Raw genomic sequence first — 15,720 nt, 5'->3', positions numbered from 1 at the left:
ATCCAAGTAATCACTTAATCTATAAAAATACTTGTTCTACTTCATTAAAGCTCCCTTCAAACATATAAATCCTTATCTCCTTGACTACATCATATGTAACACCCATATCCCGTATACCTTTCCGTATACGAGATATAGAGGTCACATCACTTTATAAAAATGTTTGTCATTTGAAAACCCGTAAAAATTGTTTCAATTTAATCAAATACTAAAATATGATATTTATAAAGGCAGCATACTAAAACTATCACTTAAGTACATTACAAAATATTTTCTATAGTTTAATTACATGCCAACTAACTTCTCAAAATAAATAAGATTGTCATAATGTTACTGACTAGTCAACCTTTAATTGATGAAAGCTGTTGCTACTGCTACACTCCTTATGCAACTAATCTTTGCCTTTACCTACGCGTGAAATAAGCACACGTTAAGTATTTACTTAGCGAGACATAAAACTACAAGGATATTACAGTTATACTACATTATCTTATGAATACTGAATGAAGAATTTAATTTCATCATTTATAAGGACTAGTTAAGCCCTTATCACTTAAACCATAATTCTTTCATACCATCATGGAAATTATTCATATTATGCCCATCACTTATCCTTCTGTATATTTTCCCCCTTTATTCTTTATGTTCCCTGTGTACATTAAATGTGAAAGTGCTATACATGTATTTCACCAAAGTGCTAATTGATCATGTATCTTTTATAATCATTATGGCGACACCCTAAATACTGTTAATACATGATTTTTATTTTCATTTGGGTATCCTTTCATGCCCATTATTTCTGTTTACATTTTCCTTCATAACATCCCTTCATACTAGTTATGCATTGTTGTACAATATATATATATATATATATATATATATATATATATATATATATATATATATATATCATCCTTTCATATCACTTATATACAATTCATCACATTACAATATAGTTCCTTTATTCTTTACCCAAAGGTATTTAGTTTTTCCCTTAACCTGCATATTTGACACTTTTCTGTCAAATGGACAGCTAATCCATTATTCTTTTACTCACAATGTTTGACCTTTCATGTTTTACACAACAGTGTTTAACCGTTCATCTAACTGGTATAACTGACACATTTCTGTCATGTGCACAGTTAGGCCGTTATTCTTTTACTCAAAAGTATTTAACTGTTCATGTAATTGGCATAATTGACACCTTTCTGCCAATTGCATAGTTAGGCCATTATTCTTTTACTCAATGGTATTTAACCGTTCATCTAACTGGCATAATTGACACCTTTCTGCCAATTGCATAGTTAGGCTGTTATTTTTTACTCAACGGTATTTAACCGTTCATCTAACTAGCATAATTGACACTTTTCTGCCAATTTCGCAGTTAGGCTATTATTCTTTTACTCAATGGTATTTAACTATTCATCTAACTGACATAATTGACACATTTCTGTCAATTGCACAGTTAGGTCGTTATTCTTTTACTCAATGGAATTTAACCGTTCATATAACTAGCATATTGACACATTTCTGCCAATTGCATAGTTAAGCCGTTATTCTTTTACTCAACGATATTTAACCGTTCATCTAACTAACATAATTGACACCTTTCTACCAATTGCACAATTAGGCTATTATTCTTTTACTCAATGGTATTTAACCGTTCATCTAACTAGCATAATTGATACCTTTATGCCAATTGTACAGTTAGGCAATTATTCTTTTACTCAATGGTATTTAACCGTTCATCTAACTGGCATAATTGACACCTTTCTACCAATTGCACAGTTAGACCATTATTCTTTTACTCAACGGTCATCTAACTGGCATAATTGACACATTTATGCCAATTGCACAATTAGGCCATTATTCTTTTACTCAACGGTATTTAACCGTTCATCTAACTGGCATAATTGACACCTTTATGCCAATTGCACAGTTAGGCCTCAAAGGCACTTAGTCTTTCATCTAAATGGCATAAATGACACCTTTCTGTCAAATACACAATTAGGCCTCAAAGGCACTTAGCCTTTCATCTAACTAGCATAAATGACACATTTCTGTTGGTTGCACAATTAGCCATTTTTCTTTTATTTACGAATAGTTTCTACTGTAATACTTACTTTTAATATCAATTAACTCTCTTTTAATTTATTATAACCCTTATTCCTTATACATTTACACCCTTAGTGCTTATATGGTAATTTACTAACTTCTTATTCCTGTTCATTTATTTACAATTCACATTTCAAGAGATCCTTTCAATTCAATAAACACTCTATGGTTTACATCGGTAGTGCTAATATCATCATTTCTCAACCATTTCTATAATATATATGGTTTGCATACCCATTACTGATATAAAGATCCATTTCCTTATTATGTAGTTCTTATGTTTATACTCACATTTCCCATATAGAAATTCATACATTTAGTATGAATCTCTTAACGATTTGCACGCACAGTGCCAATACAAAAATTCATACACTTAGTATGGATTTCTTAACATTTTGCACATGAAGTGCCCATACAGAAATTCATACACTTAGTATGAATTTCTTAACATTTTGCACACGAAGTGCCCAATACGGAAATTCATACACTTAGTATGAATTTCTTAACATTTTACACGAAGTGCCCAATACAAAAATTCATACAATTAATATGAATTTCTTAACATTTTGCACACTTAGTGCCATTTGGTAATCACAATACATACGTTAATAATTTCTACAACTATGACTATTGTAGCATGTACGTACATAATTAAATGCACTCACTTGATTTTCCTTGATATGTGTCCAAAACGTAAGACTAATTACTCCGGTATTTTGCCTTTACCCTTAGTTTTGTTTGTCTTCAGAGCTTGGTTCTGATCTACTCAAGTATCCATTAAAACATGTACCATACCCAAATGTTAGTATACTCTTTAACCTTGTACTTTAAGAATATTCAAAATATCATTATCTCAATTTCTATAATAATTTCAAGCTAATTGATCGTTCCAAGCTCAATAGTATCTATAATACTACCCTGGTATCGATACTTCTATACTATGGTACCGATACCCCTTTCCGGTATCGATACCAATTTTATGTTCGATGTTGCCTGGTATCGATACCCTTACCATGATATCGATACTACCATACTATGGTACCGATACCCCATTCCAATATCGATAACAATTTTAGATTCGATGTTTCTTGGTTTCGATACCTTTACCATGGTATCGATACTACATCCCTGGTATCGATACTGATTTAATTAGTATCGATACTACTCAGCTAATTCATCCCATTTTAGCCTATAGTATCGGTACTGTTCTATCAGTACCGATACCCTTGCCCAAATTTTCTTGTTTTCAACCTGATTATTACATAAATGGGATCCAATTTCGTTTATATACACCATACAATGCTATTAAACTATTCTTTAACTATCTATACTAACATTCCTTCATTTATGCTCTTAAAACATCTAAAATCTTTCAAGAACATTCAATTCTAAGAATCACACTACTTTTCCTAATATGTTATTAATCTTATCAAATGCTTCTAATCTCTTAATTACCTCTTTTACAAGTCAAATCTACCAGTAAACATCAATAATCACTCTTATATTAACATATCACTTCAAAACTCATTTTCTAAAATTTCCCATATTTCCTTCATTTCATAGTTTTAACCTTCTTTAATCCTTCATTAAGCTTACATATCACCTGATGTTACCAAAGCAATCCATAATTTAAAGAAATAACTAGCTAATGGAAGTTTACCTTATAACATGGAGGAGAGCCCTACTCACATGAAGGAGAAGAAGAAGAAGGAAATAAATGATTTATTTCCCTCTTTTCCCCTATTTAAAATCCCTAACAAGGATATATTTTAAATTCATTCATCTTCTTAAAAGACCAAAGTGCCCTCTTACTTTATCAATTCATACAATTTAGTCTAAACACTATTCCAAATCATTATCATCTTTTATCACTTACTCGAATAAATCCTCATATTTTAAATCATTTCAATAAAGTACCTAATTTAATATTTGGGGTATTACATCATATCTACATGATCAGAATACACAACCACATCCAGATCCACAACATTATTGATTAACTTAACCTTATATCTTTTTCAAATCTTAAAAATTTATTACCTTTACCATTATAGTTAATTAGTAACAAGTTTTCAATCTAAGGCATAAGCTCTATCCAAACCAGTCATATACATCCTTTTCAATCGAAATCAACTAAGTGTAATTTACGCACCTTATTAAACCCACACTCTTATTCATACACATTACTTCCCCTATTTCAAACTCATAAACTCTGGCTTCATTTGTCTTATAAACTTGTCACCGATGTACTTATTCTTGAACTCTTCCACAAATTCTAACCACATCATTTGATCTTTTAACATTCTTATGGTGACATTTGTCCACCATATTTTATCTTATCCACATAATAACGAAACTAATCCATTTAACTTCTCCTATTCAAAGCAGTGGAGACCCTCTAACACTATTCTAACTATTTTTAACTTTTTGAAAACAACCTTTGATCTTACAAGGCACTTTCTGAGGTGTTTGCTCTTCATCCTACCTGGCTAAGGCAGGTGAATTACTACCACCATCAGATCTATCAGCTTTCGCTTACTTCAAAACTTTCATTACTATACTTCTAATATAACATAATAATCCTACTCTATTAACAAGACAACTCACCCCTTACTCTATTATATCAAAAAAATTTCACTTCGTGTTGGCATGTACACATTTTAAAACTCATTTGACTTCGACTTAAGCCTAGAATCGGCTAAACCTTGGCTCTGATACCATTAAATGTAACACCCCAACCAGTACTCGACTCGAATAGGAGTCCAAGGTGTCACATTGACTTTTCAAATCATTTATTTTTTTCAAAATAACTAAAGAATTTTAAATTCAACTTTAACTCAAAATTTAACAATTTGCATTAATTCAAATTAAATGGTTTTTACAAAACATATCAGAGCACAATTAACTCAAATCTCTTATTACACGCCAACTATATTCAACATAACAAAATACATATAATTCAAATTCTTTTCTGATCTGATCTTTTATAAAGAAGGGGTTGACATGTCTTGCCTATCTTTGCTCATCTTGCAACTCAGAACCTACGTGTGAAACATTCACACGCTAAGTTGATGACATGGGGTATCCGGAACATCATTTAATTATCTTAACAAATCCCAAAAAATATGTCTACATTGCTCCTCAAGTGCCCCATAAAAACATGTGCAACGCCAAGTAGTTCCGTCATCCATATCTGAAATCAAAACGCCAATATGCATGCTAGAAAACAATCGTAATCAAACATCACAATCACTGCGCCATACTATGCACAAACCTTCACAACTACCTCGAGAACCAACATCAATTCCATTCAAGTGTAATAATTGACGAACTCTCTCCATACTAGTATTTTTTAGTTCATTTCAATCAAGAAAATTACACTCGGGTTAACATCTCACAACAAATAGAGAAGACTCTTCACTGCCCGAGACTTTTCCAAGCCCCGGACGTTCCAACTTAAGAGCTTCATTACGATTGGCTGGCATGATTTTGCAGGCATGTCGTTGGAATAATATTTTCTCCTTGTGAATTCTGGTTACCAAAGTTAACCCCAAGCCTAGGAGAATATCGTTGACATTTTTAGCTGTCCATATTTTCTATGGGATTATTTTCCTCAACCTCTGTCATAATAACATCATTAGCCGTCCTCTGAGCCACCTTACTAACTTGTTCCACATAATTCCTGGAAATACTACCAAATTGACGATTCATGTAAAACAAAGCACCCTACCATCCTTCTGGGGACCTCGTCGATGAACCAACACCACTATTGCCCCTCTTATTACTCTCACTCATATTCGATTCACCCTCATCACATAGCCAAGGGCTTCTAGTAATCCCCTTTGTCTTGGGGCGCTCGAAGGGACACATCCCACTGAAAATCAACATCTTTCTTTTCCTGAAGACTCCGCAGTGGGCAAAACTCCTCACCATGTCCTAGCTTGCCACACAAAAAACAAAAAAGACACAACTTTTCATATTGAAACTGTGTATACACATGTTTACCATTCGATAGCGCCGATTTCTTTTTTAAGAGGATATCGGATATCAAGATGAACCTGAACCCTAATGCATCCCCTATACCCTATCGAAATAGCCGATGCATCATATGATAGAAAAGTGCCAACGAAATTCCCCAACTGGCGTGCCACAGCTTCAGAAACATAACCCACTGGTAACTCCTTTATTTGGACCCAAAAATCAACAGTTTGTAGCGGGACTAACATTGGATCCTCCCCTTTTCAATCTATGAAAAACCAGCAATGTGAACTGAAGTACCTAGGTCCTTCCATCTCAATACGATCTATATCAATCGCATGATAGAGACGAAAAAGAAATCTCCCCCCATGTCCGTTATGGAAATATCCCCAATGAGGTCCACACATTAGCTAACGTAGTTCGCATCACTTTGAAATTGATCATGCTAGATGTGTGGAAAAAACCAACAAAACAATTGTTAAAGGACAACCCAACATCCTTTTCGGAAACATTCGGAGGCAACATTTCTTTCTTCTCTTCCTCCAACTTTAACGCATCCAATTACTGCTCAACATCTCCCATTATCTAGCAAGGAGAATTAAAACCAAAAAAACAAACCACAAACCAAAACTAAAGCAAGAAAACCCTGAAGGGAAAAACTCTAAAAGCTACCGCACTGTAGAGAAAAAGAAGGCAAAACCCTAATGGAGATATAAACTAGCTTTTTATGTTTTATTTAATTTTTTCCACATATTATTTTTCATAAGACTACAGTTAAGATATTTTTATCTTAGTTGAATTTTAAAAAATTAATTAAATCATTTATTGTTTTTGTCCTCTCCCGAAAATTCAATAAAATAAAAGCACTACACAGCGCAATTCTTGTACATATGAGTCCAATACCCCAACTTGACTCTTAAAAGTAGGGGTGAGCAAAACTCGACTATCTCGAAAAATCAATTTTTTTTTCAGTTTCGAGTTATTTGAGTTGAGTTATTCGAGTCAACTCGAATTATCGATTCGGTATTTGAGTTCGAGTTGAGTTGGAATTTTGAGTTACTCGAAACACCAAAAAATTTAACTGACTATTTTGATAGTTTTGTGGTTTAGTCCCTAATTTTTGTATTCCTTTAATTCCTTCTTCATTTTAAGTCAAAATTTTACCATATTTGAACCATATGCTCTTAAACCATCGTAAAATACCGATGTGCTTTCAATTCCTCTTTTTATAACATTTTTTATTTTTTTGATTTATTCTCTCAACTTTTCATGATTTCTTTATTTCTTCAATTCATTGTTCATTTTAAGTCTATTTTTACCAAATTTGAAACACATGCTCCTGTACCACTATAGAATACCTATGTAATTTCAATTCTTTTTTTTTACTAAAAATATACTTTTTTTATTTAGCCCCTTAACTTCGTATTTTACTCAATTTGTCTTTTGATTACAATTGTTTGCAAATTCTTTATTCTCGTCAATTCCTTGACTCTTTTATACTCTCATCAATACTTTGTCCTAAAAATATATTTTATAATTATTATATTGTATTTGATATATTAAATACCATTATATTGTTTAAAGAATATGAAGAAATATATATCTTATATATTGTACCCAATTGACGTGGCACAGCTTCAGAAACATAACCCACAAGTAACATTTTTATTTGGACCCAAAAATCAACAGTTTGTAGCGGGACTAACATTGGATCCTCCCATTTTCAATCTATGTAGAACCAACAAATGTGAATTGAAGTACCAAGGTCCTTCCAACTTAATACGATCTACATCAATCGGATGATAGAGGCGAAAAAGAAATCGCCCCTCCCCTAGGTCCATTATGGAAATACAACCAATAGGGCGCCACACATTAACCAACGTAGTTCACATCGCTTGGAAATTGATCATGCTAGATGTGGGAAAAACCAACAAAATAATTGTCAAAGGATAACCCAACATCCTTCTCGGAAACATTTAGAGGCAACACTTATTCCTTCTCTTCCCCCAACTTTAACGCATCCAATTGCTGCTCAACATCTTCAATTATGTAGGAAAGAGAATTACAATCGAAAAATCAAACCACAAACCAAAACTAAAGCAAGGAAACCTAAAAACACTAAAAGTTACCACGCGACCGAAAAAAGAAGGGCAAAACCCTAGTGGAGATATAAACTAGCTTTTTATGTTTTATTTATTTTTTTCCTCATATTATTTTTCATAAGACTACCGTTAAGATATTTTTATCTTAGTTGAATTTAATTTTTTTTAATTAAAGCAATTATTGTTTTTGGACTCTCCTGAAATTCAATAAAAAGACTTAATTATTCTTATTAAAAAGATGAAAGATGTGCCACAAAGACATAATTATTCTTATTAAAAAATTAAAAAAGAAAAATAGAACTAACATAAAATCAATGTCGCATCTGACTAAATAAAATTAAAAAAGAAAAAGTTGATATGATCTATAGAGAGCGGCACACATCCTAAAAAGAAAGTGATGTTAAAAGAGAAACCCTAAAATTAAAATTAAATAGTATTAATATTTTTGCTAATTTTCTATTTTAAAATTTGATTTTAATTACTAAAAGTATCTATTTTATAATACATATTTTGCTAATTAATAATAATATATGTTTCCTTAATTTAATGAATAAAATCATAACCAACTATCACTTTTTTTCATTCACACTCTTTTCATTTCTCAAAATCTTCCCAAACACTCCATCTTTTACTCTTATTTTCTTTCAACTTTCTAAAGTATTTTCTCTCAATTTCCTCTCAAATCTCCTTCATTTTGTTCATCAATTTCCACCAAGATAATGTATCTTTAATATGACAATTATTAAATTGATTTTGTCTTTTAGATCAAACTTAGGCCCTTCTTCATATGGTTTCCAAAATCAATGGAAATTCTTGAATTCTAAAACTTATGATTTTCGTTCTTCATTTTCAAAGCTATGATTCTAAATTTCTTATGTTATAATGATGATTTAATATGTTAATGAAACTTGTGTTTAAAATCCAAAAATGAATAGGTGCTCGTTAGCAGAATTTTAGTATGTAATGCGGTTTGTGAATTTTTGTATGAATAGGTGTTTTCATACTTGAGCATGTTTGTGTTTAAATGGTTTTAATAGAAATATTGGCTTAAAGTTTCGTTGAGACCATTGGATACAATTAATATGCCATAGGATTAAGTATACTTGAAATAAGAACTCGTTAGTCTAACTGATAAGGGTAATGTTGTTGGAACCGCTATGGGCGTGTCTTGTCCCCGATTCAATATTGTGATTTGAATCGCTATGAGCAATATCCAACAAAGCTGAATCAAGATTGAAAGTTGAGTAACTTAAATGTAAATTTCATAAGTTGACAGACCAAATTATAAACTAACTTATAGTTGAATGATCTCTTGTGCATAATATACCTAAAAAATAAATGTCAATCGCACACTTAGTGGGAGAGTGACTTCTTTGTTATAAATCGATAAATAGAATGATAAAATTGTGATATTTTAAAGTATAATGATCAAGTTATAAACTTACTCATAGTTAAGTGACCTGTAGTGATTTTACCTTTTAGATTTCACTTGTCACATACAATACCGCCCAATTTTCATTTTGAAAAATTTGGCAAAATTCACTTCATTCCCAAACGCCAAAGCTTTGTTTCACCATGATATGGTGGGAGATCCTTCATCACAGTAAAACCATATCAAGCGAGCCCCCATTTCTTCGAAGGTAACCCTTTGTCCTCAAATCTCTTTTTCTTTCATAGTTGAAATCCATAAGCAATGGTAGAGTCAAGAGATAGACTCATTAGAGCAGTTGATCTAGCTCATGTCTTCGCTCGAAGACGATCTGGGACTTTGGGCATCTTCTCAGATGAAGCACGGGAGTTGTTACTCTCCCCTGTTCGACAAAGTAGGCTGACGGGTGGAGGGCGCCACGGGGAGGCGGTTTTGGCACCCCGAGTTCCGTTATTCGACATGGACGGACTCTTTACCGATCTCCGTCCATGGGAAAAGAGAATACTCCTCTCACAGGCCATGGAAGGAGCCGAGGGACGGGCAGTGTGTTACCGACTTGGTATCCCAGAGCTCCTCTCAATTATATCACTGCTGTTCTCAGGGTACTGCTCTCTTTTACTCTGCTACTTTTATGTTCACTTCAAGAGAAAAATCTTTGGTTGGCTTGTTTTACTGCTCTAGTAGGATGGACCGAGTCCTGAAAATTTCAAATTATTATATATTTCGATCTTTTTATGTATTTTCGCATTATTAGTATAAAATAATTCATCCGTCCCAGCTCTACTTAGTTTTTCTGATGAGTGAATCTTGAAATAATGACAATTCAACTGCTGATTGCTTTCATGGTGGGGTTTTATTTCCATTTGGCTGTAACATATTGGTCTTTTTTTTTTCAATTTTCTTCATGTTTAAGACAAATTGACTGTTCTGGGTGACCTTTGTTTCATTTCCACTTTTAATGATTGCTAGATTTGGAAGTTACTTAGGCTTGAAGAATTCAAAGAGATTTCATAAGTTTTCTAGTTTATTCTTTTCATTAATTCGACCTTAATATCTAAAGTCCGCTATAAATTGTATATGAATTAGCAGAAGATTTTGCATTTACATATAGAGGTTAAACAGGAGGGAAGTTTGATTTTTCCGTCTTTTCTCAGGAAGAATGAAAATGAATTCGCTGTTTCCATCTACAGAAATGTCAATGATAAACGGATTGTTTAACCCTTTTTCTGTTTCTCTTTATTAAATTCATCCTTATCATATGGTAATTGAGTTTGATGAGGATTGAAGCAGGCCATTGAAAGGAGAGCTCGTATAGGAGGAAGCCAAGGCCTAACAATACCTGAGGATGAAAGGGGTTTTAGTTCAAATGTATCTTCTTTTGGTGCTCAACTTGAACAAAATTTCTTAACTCCAGCTTCAACTCCCAGATTGAAGTCTCACCCTCTATCAGTACGTAAAGTGTCGAAAATTTTGCTTGTTGGCACGAACATGAATGCCGAGGAATCAGAGCTTCTTACGCCTCAAAAGAAACTCTTGAACTCAATTGACACTGTAGGGAAGGCTGTCATGAGGAACTCCAGAAATTGAAGAGGACCTGCAGTGCCAAGAAAGCAGAAAGGCAAAAGAAAGTCCGCACACTGATGTCAATCCGATGATCTCTAGTGCATTGTCGACTAATCAATAGGAGGGGACGAATTATCGTAATTTGTTTTAACCCGAGACATTAACAAAGACAAGGATTTGGAATTCACAAGGACATGAAAGACAGCATCAGTGAGGAATTAACTGCAAGGCTAGAGATTTGCAAACCACCTTGCTGATTATATTCTTACACTTGGAAATAAGTCTATTACCAGATAGCAGAGTTGATTTCCATCTTTCATTTATTTTAACAAAGTCATTAGCGTAGCAGTAAAGATTTATGTTATTATCAAGTATTCGGTTGACATCTAATCTCATGTTCCAACAATATATCTATATTTATATGTATGCATGTATATTCTTGCAAATTTTGTTCTACATGCTTTATGGTTTTTACTTGTTGCAGGGTTTTGAAGTATCAAGACATCTGTTAGACATTATAGTGGAACTTGTTTCATGGCTTTGCTAGCAGATTGTGTCTATTGCAATGGATCCAGGGTCCTTCATTTGTATGTTGTGTATTTAGGGATGAATCGAAGGGGACAGTCGCTCTTGAAAATTTGAAATTCTCATTTTTTTTTTATTTTTTATTGATAATTTGTTTTCGCTTCTTCATAAATTTTAGGTGTTTTTCTCGAAAAATCACCGGTGATCGGTATATTTACCGATCTAACACCGGTCAAACTATATTTCCCGATCTAACACCCTTAACAGTAAAGCGCGCTTCTTGCACCGTGCTACATGCTGATTTGGCGTCACATGGGATAAGGTTCACCCCTTGAAACACACCTTATGCTGACATGAATACATGTGGATAAAGCGTGGGGTAGGTGTGTAATTACACCTAAGGCGCGGGGCAGGGGCCGTGCCTTCCCTGTGAATCTGACACACGTTAGGAAGGCGTGCCCCCTGCGACGTGCCTTAGGTGTAATTACACAACTACCCCGACTTCAATACCCCCAAACCTCCTTATAAATACCTCATTCTTCAATCACTTTCATCACACCAAATTCTCTCAATTTCTCTCAAATACTCTTATAATCTATTCTAAGGTATATTTTATTATATTTTTAATATTTTGTATTTAATTTAATATTTTACTTATTTAATTTTTTTTGCATATATAAAATGGCAGACGATTTACTTCGCTTGGATGCAAATCATATATCTCGACACTTTGCTGATACGGTAATATTTTAATGTTTTAATTTAATTTAAATTATTAGTAATAATTTGTTAGTTTATTTAATGCATGATTATTAAATTAAGAATTAATTTTTGTAATTATTTAATTTTAGGAGAAGGACCGTGTATTAGATCTTTTTATTAGGAATCTTAAGTTAGTGATACATAGCCGTGTCTTGTCGTATTTAGTAGAGGCTGGATTCGGTTACATAGGTAGATATCAGGGTCACTGTAAGATAGAGCCATACCTAATTTCTGCCTTAGTAGAGCGGTGGAGGCCGGAGACTCACACATTCCATCTTTCGTGCGGAGAGTGCACGATTACACTTGAGGATGTTTCTATGCACTTGGGGCTTCCGGTAGATGGAGATGTGATATCGGGGATCGCGCATGGTTCTTGGACTGCTTTGTGTCGGGATAATCTAGGACGTGTCCTAGAAAATTTTAACGGTGGTCCGATATCATTAAATTGGTTAGATGCCAATTTTCGTGATTTGAGCGACGATGCGTCTGAGGATGAAGTTAAAATGTATGCACGGGCATGCATACTACAGCTGATAGGAGGGTTGTTGATGTCGGACAAATCGCGTAACCAAGTTAACTGCATGTGGTTGCGACATCTTGGCTACTTTCATCTGGCCGGATCACTTAGTTGGGGCTCGGTAGTTTTGGCTTTCCTGTACAAAGAGATGTGTCGAGCCACTGACTACACGTGTAATGCTATCGGCGGATGTCTCCTGCTGCTGCAGTCTTGGGCATGGTATCGATTGCCCTTTTTATGTCCCGTTATCAATAACCCATTCGTATTTCCGTTACTACTGAGGTAATTGTAAAACTGATTTTGTATATTAATAATTTTATACACTGAATAAGAAATTATTTTTCTTGAATAGGTGGTCTACTGATAGGAAAAATCATCAGGAGCTATATGATGATTAGAAAAATTAGGGTGTTAATCGATCATAAGGTTGGCACACATGTATGAATTTTAATGTTTAAAAATCGATTTTAGATTATAGTTATATAATTAGATTATTATTTTGATAAAAATTATATATATTTGTTTTAGTTTGAATGGGTGTCATATTCTACTGATGATGTGAGAGCAGTGATCCCACCTGACTTGAGGGGCCAATCAGATGTTTGGATGGCGACGGTCCCCTTGATCTGTTATGCGACCGTCGAGTGGCACTCCACTGATCGCGTGCTCCGACAATTTGGTTGTTTTCAACCAATTCCTGAAGCACCTCGCAATATGGACGAGTTGCATAGCACAGATAGATGCGGCAAGACAGATACAGATTGGCTGGTGAGGCATCATGCGTGTGTCGTGTTGTGGGAGGATCGACATCGGCGCCTTCCCCGTAGAGAGCCCATTTTTGATGGCCTCTTGATGGTTGCTGATAGTTATTACGAGTGGTTCAACACTAACGGGAAACCGTTTCTGCTTCCCGAGGATACATGAGGGCATACCTTTTCACGACGTCGACAGAGACGTTCACAGACACAGCACCATCGTCCCTTGACTCGTGGACGGAGAGCATGTTCATCATCAGCTGCACCAGTAGGACCTTTCAACAGCCACCGCAGCCATATATGATGTCGCTATCGCCTTTCCATTACCAGATGTCACCGCCGCTATTCCCTTACCTGATGCTGTCGCCGCTACCATCACCTGGTTTTATGACCCCGCCGCCGCCACCGTCACATATGACCTCTCTTGGAGGCTATTATGGGTCTATATTTGCATATTTAACTTGGGGTTTGTATGCTAGATATTTGGCGTGTTCAGTCTCATTACCCATGGTCACAGCACAAACACTTCCTGTTCAGTTTTCACACTCAGTGATGTTTGGGTTTTATGAGTTTTCCCAGTTTTTGCATGCCGGTGGGATAGTCAGTCATACACCTCCAGGGTCCTTATTCTATGGAGGTGTTTCATCGTCATCAGTTCCTTATGTACTTACTCAGGATGACGACTACGACGACGACGACGACGATGATGGTGATGATGATGACAGTGAGGAGTCACAACCAGTGATACGAAGAAATCCTCCTTGAGACTGACAGCCACCGCCCTGCAGAACACATTCGCGTCGCAGGCATCGATAGATTTTATTATATTTGTATTTAGTTTATTAGACTTTTTAATTGTAATTTTTTATTATTTCTCATTTAATACTTACTTTATTTTGTTAAATTTGTTGGATTTTTTGCAATGTATATCAGTTAATTTTGTTTATTATCATTTATTATCAGTTATTGTAATTTGATTATCATTTACCATTTAATACTTATTGTAAGTTTGTTGTATTTAAAATTATTTTGAAATACCAAATTGTTATCAGTTTGATCAAATTTAATGATTGTGTTCGATAACTTTCTTAAGTTTATCACTTATTATCTCTTTTATTATAATCACATATAACGTAAAAGTCCAATCTCGTATTATTGTATCGTTTTTTTAATCTTCATCAGCGATTATCGAATGACATTAACTTGAAGTAAATGCAAATTAAAGTATAAGAATTATTATTTGATAAACAAATACATCATTTCCTCATCAATTGTTACTTGATGGCAACATAAGTGGACATGTTTTTCTAGTGTGTCATGTGTTTCTACAATGCCCACATCTTCTGTCTTGTCTAGATCTTTCTCGAATATCCATATCGCAATGAATTCGATTGGATTTTGGACGACCAGGCTCCCTCAATAAACTCAAATTTGGTATAATCGGAAGCCAATCTTGAACCTTATCAGGGTCTTTGTCATTACCTATGGGGGAAACTCAAATTCGTATACCTTAAAAACTTCAGATAGTATGTATACGGGATCCACAAAATGGTTATAGTCTTGACGTGTATGCGATCAAGCTGCTATCACATGAGAGCATGGATACTTAAGAGCTTGAAAAACCCGCAGTCGCATGTTCTGTCCCTTAGATTTACTCTTAACGACACAACTTCAATCCCTTGAAGAGGTCGCAGTAACTCTGTGACACGAAACATTTCATGCCTTCTAGAGAAGCTTGTTACAGATATTCCATTTGATGCAGAAATTTTTTTCTGTAGATCTGCAACTAATCTAGGGTGATAGACATGACCGCCTTGCATCCAGGTTTGAGCTTGTCTCCCGAGCTTCGCAAAAAGCATCCCCAAACAAAAATATGTAGTCTTTACCAAAGCTGCTACTGGTAAGTGATGTGCACATTTTAAATTTGAATTGATTGCTTCTACCCAGTTGGTCGTCATGTGTCCATATCGATAT

At 34.5% G+C, this 15,720-nt stretch overlaps 1 pseudogene; it reads left to right on the top strand.

Annotated features, from left to right (window-relative positions):
• Nucleotides 1-9,770: 9,770 nt before the first annotated feature.
• Nucleotides 9,771-11,674, top strand: LOC120131273 (annotated as a pseudogene).
• The last annotated feature ends 4,046 nt before the right edge of the window (nucleotides 11,675-15,720 follow it).

This window comes from Hibiscus syriacus, unplaced genomic scaffold, assembly GCF_006381635.1.
Source record: "Hibiscus syriacus cultivar Baekdansim isolate YM2019G1 unplaced genomic scaffold, ASM638163v2 tig00110551_pilon, whole genome shotgun sequence".
Taxonomy (NCBI): Eukaryota; Viridiplantae; Streptophyta; class Magnoliopsida; order Malvales; family Malvaceae; genus Hibiscus; species Hibiscus syriacus.
The sequence above is the reverse complement of the archived record's forward strand: the minus strand, read 5'-3'. Positions and strand labels throughout refer to the sequence as shown.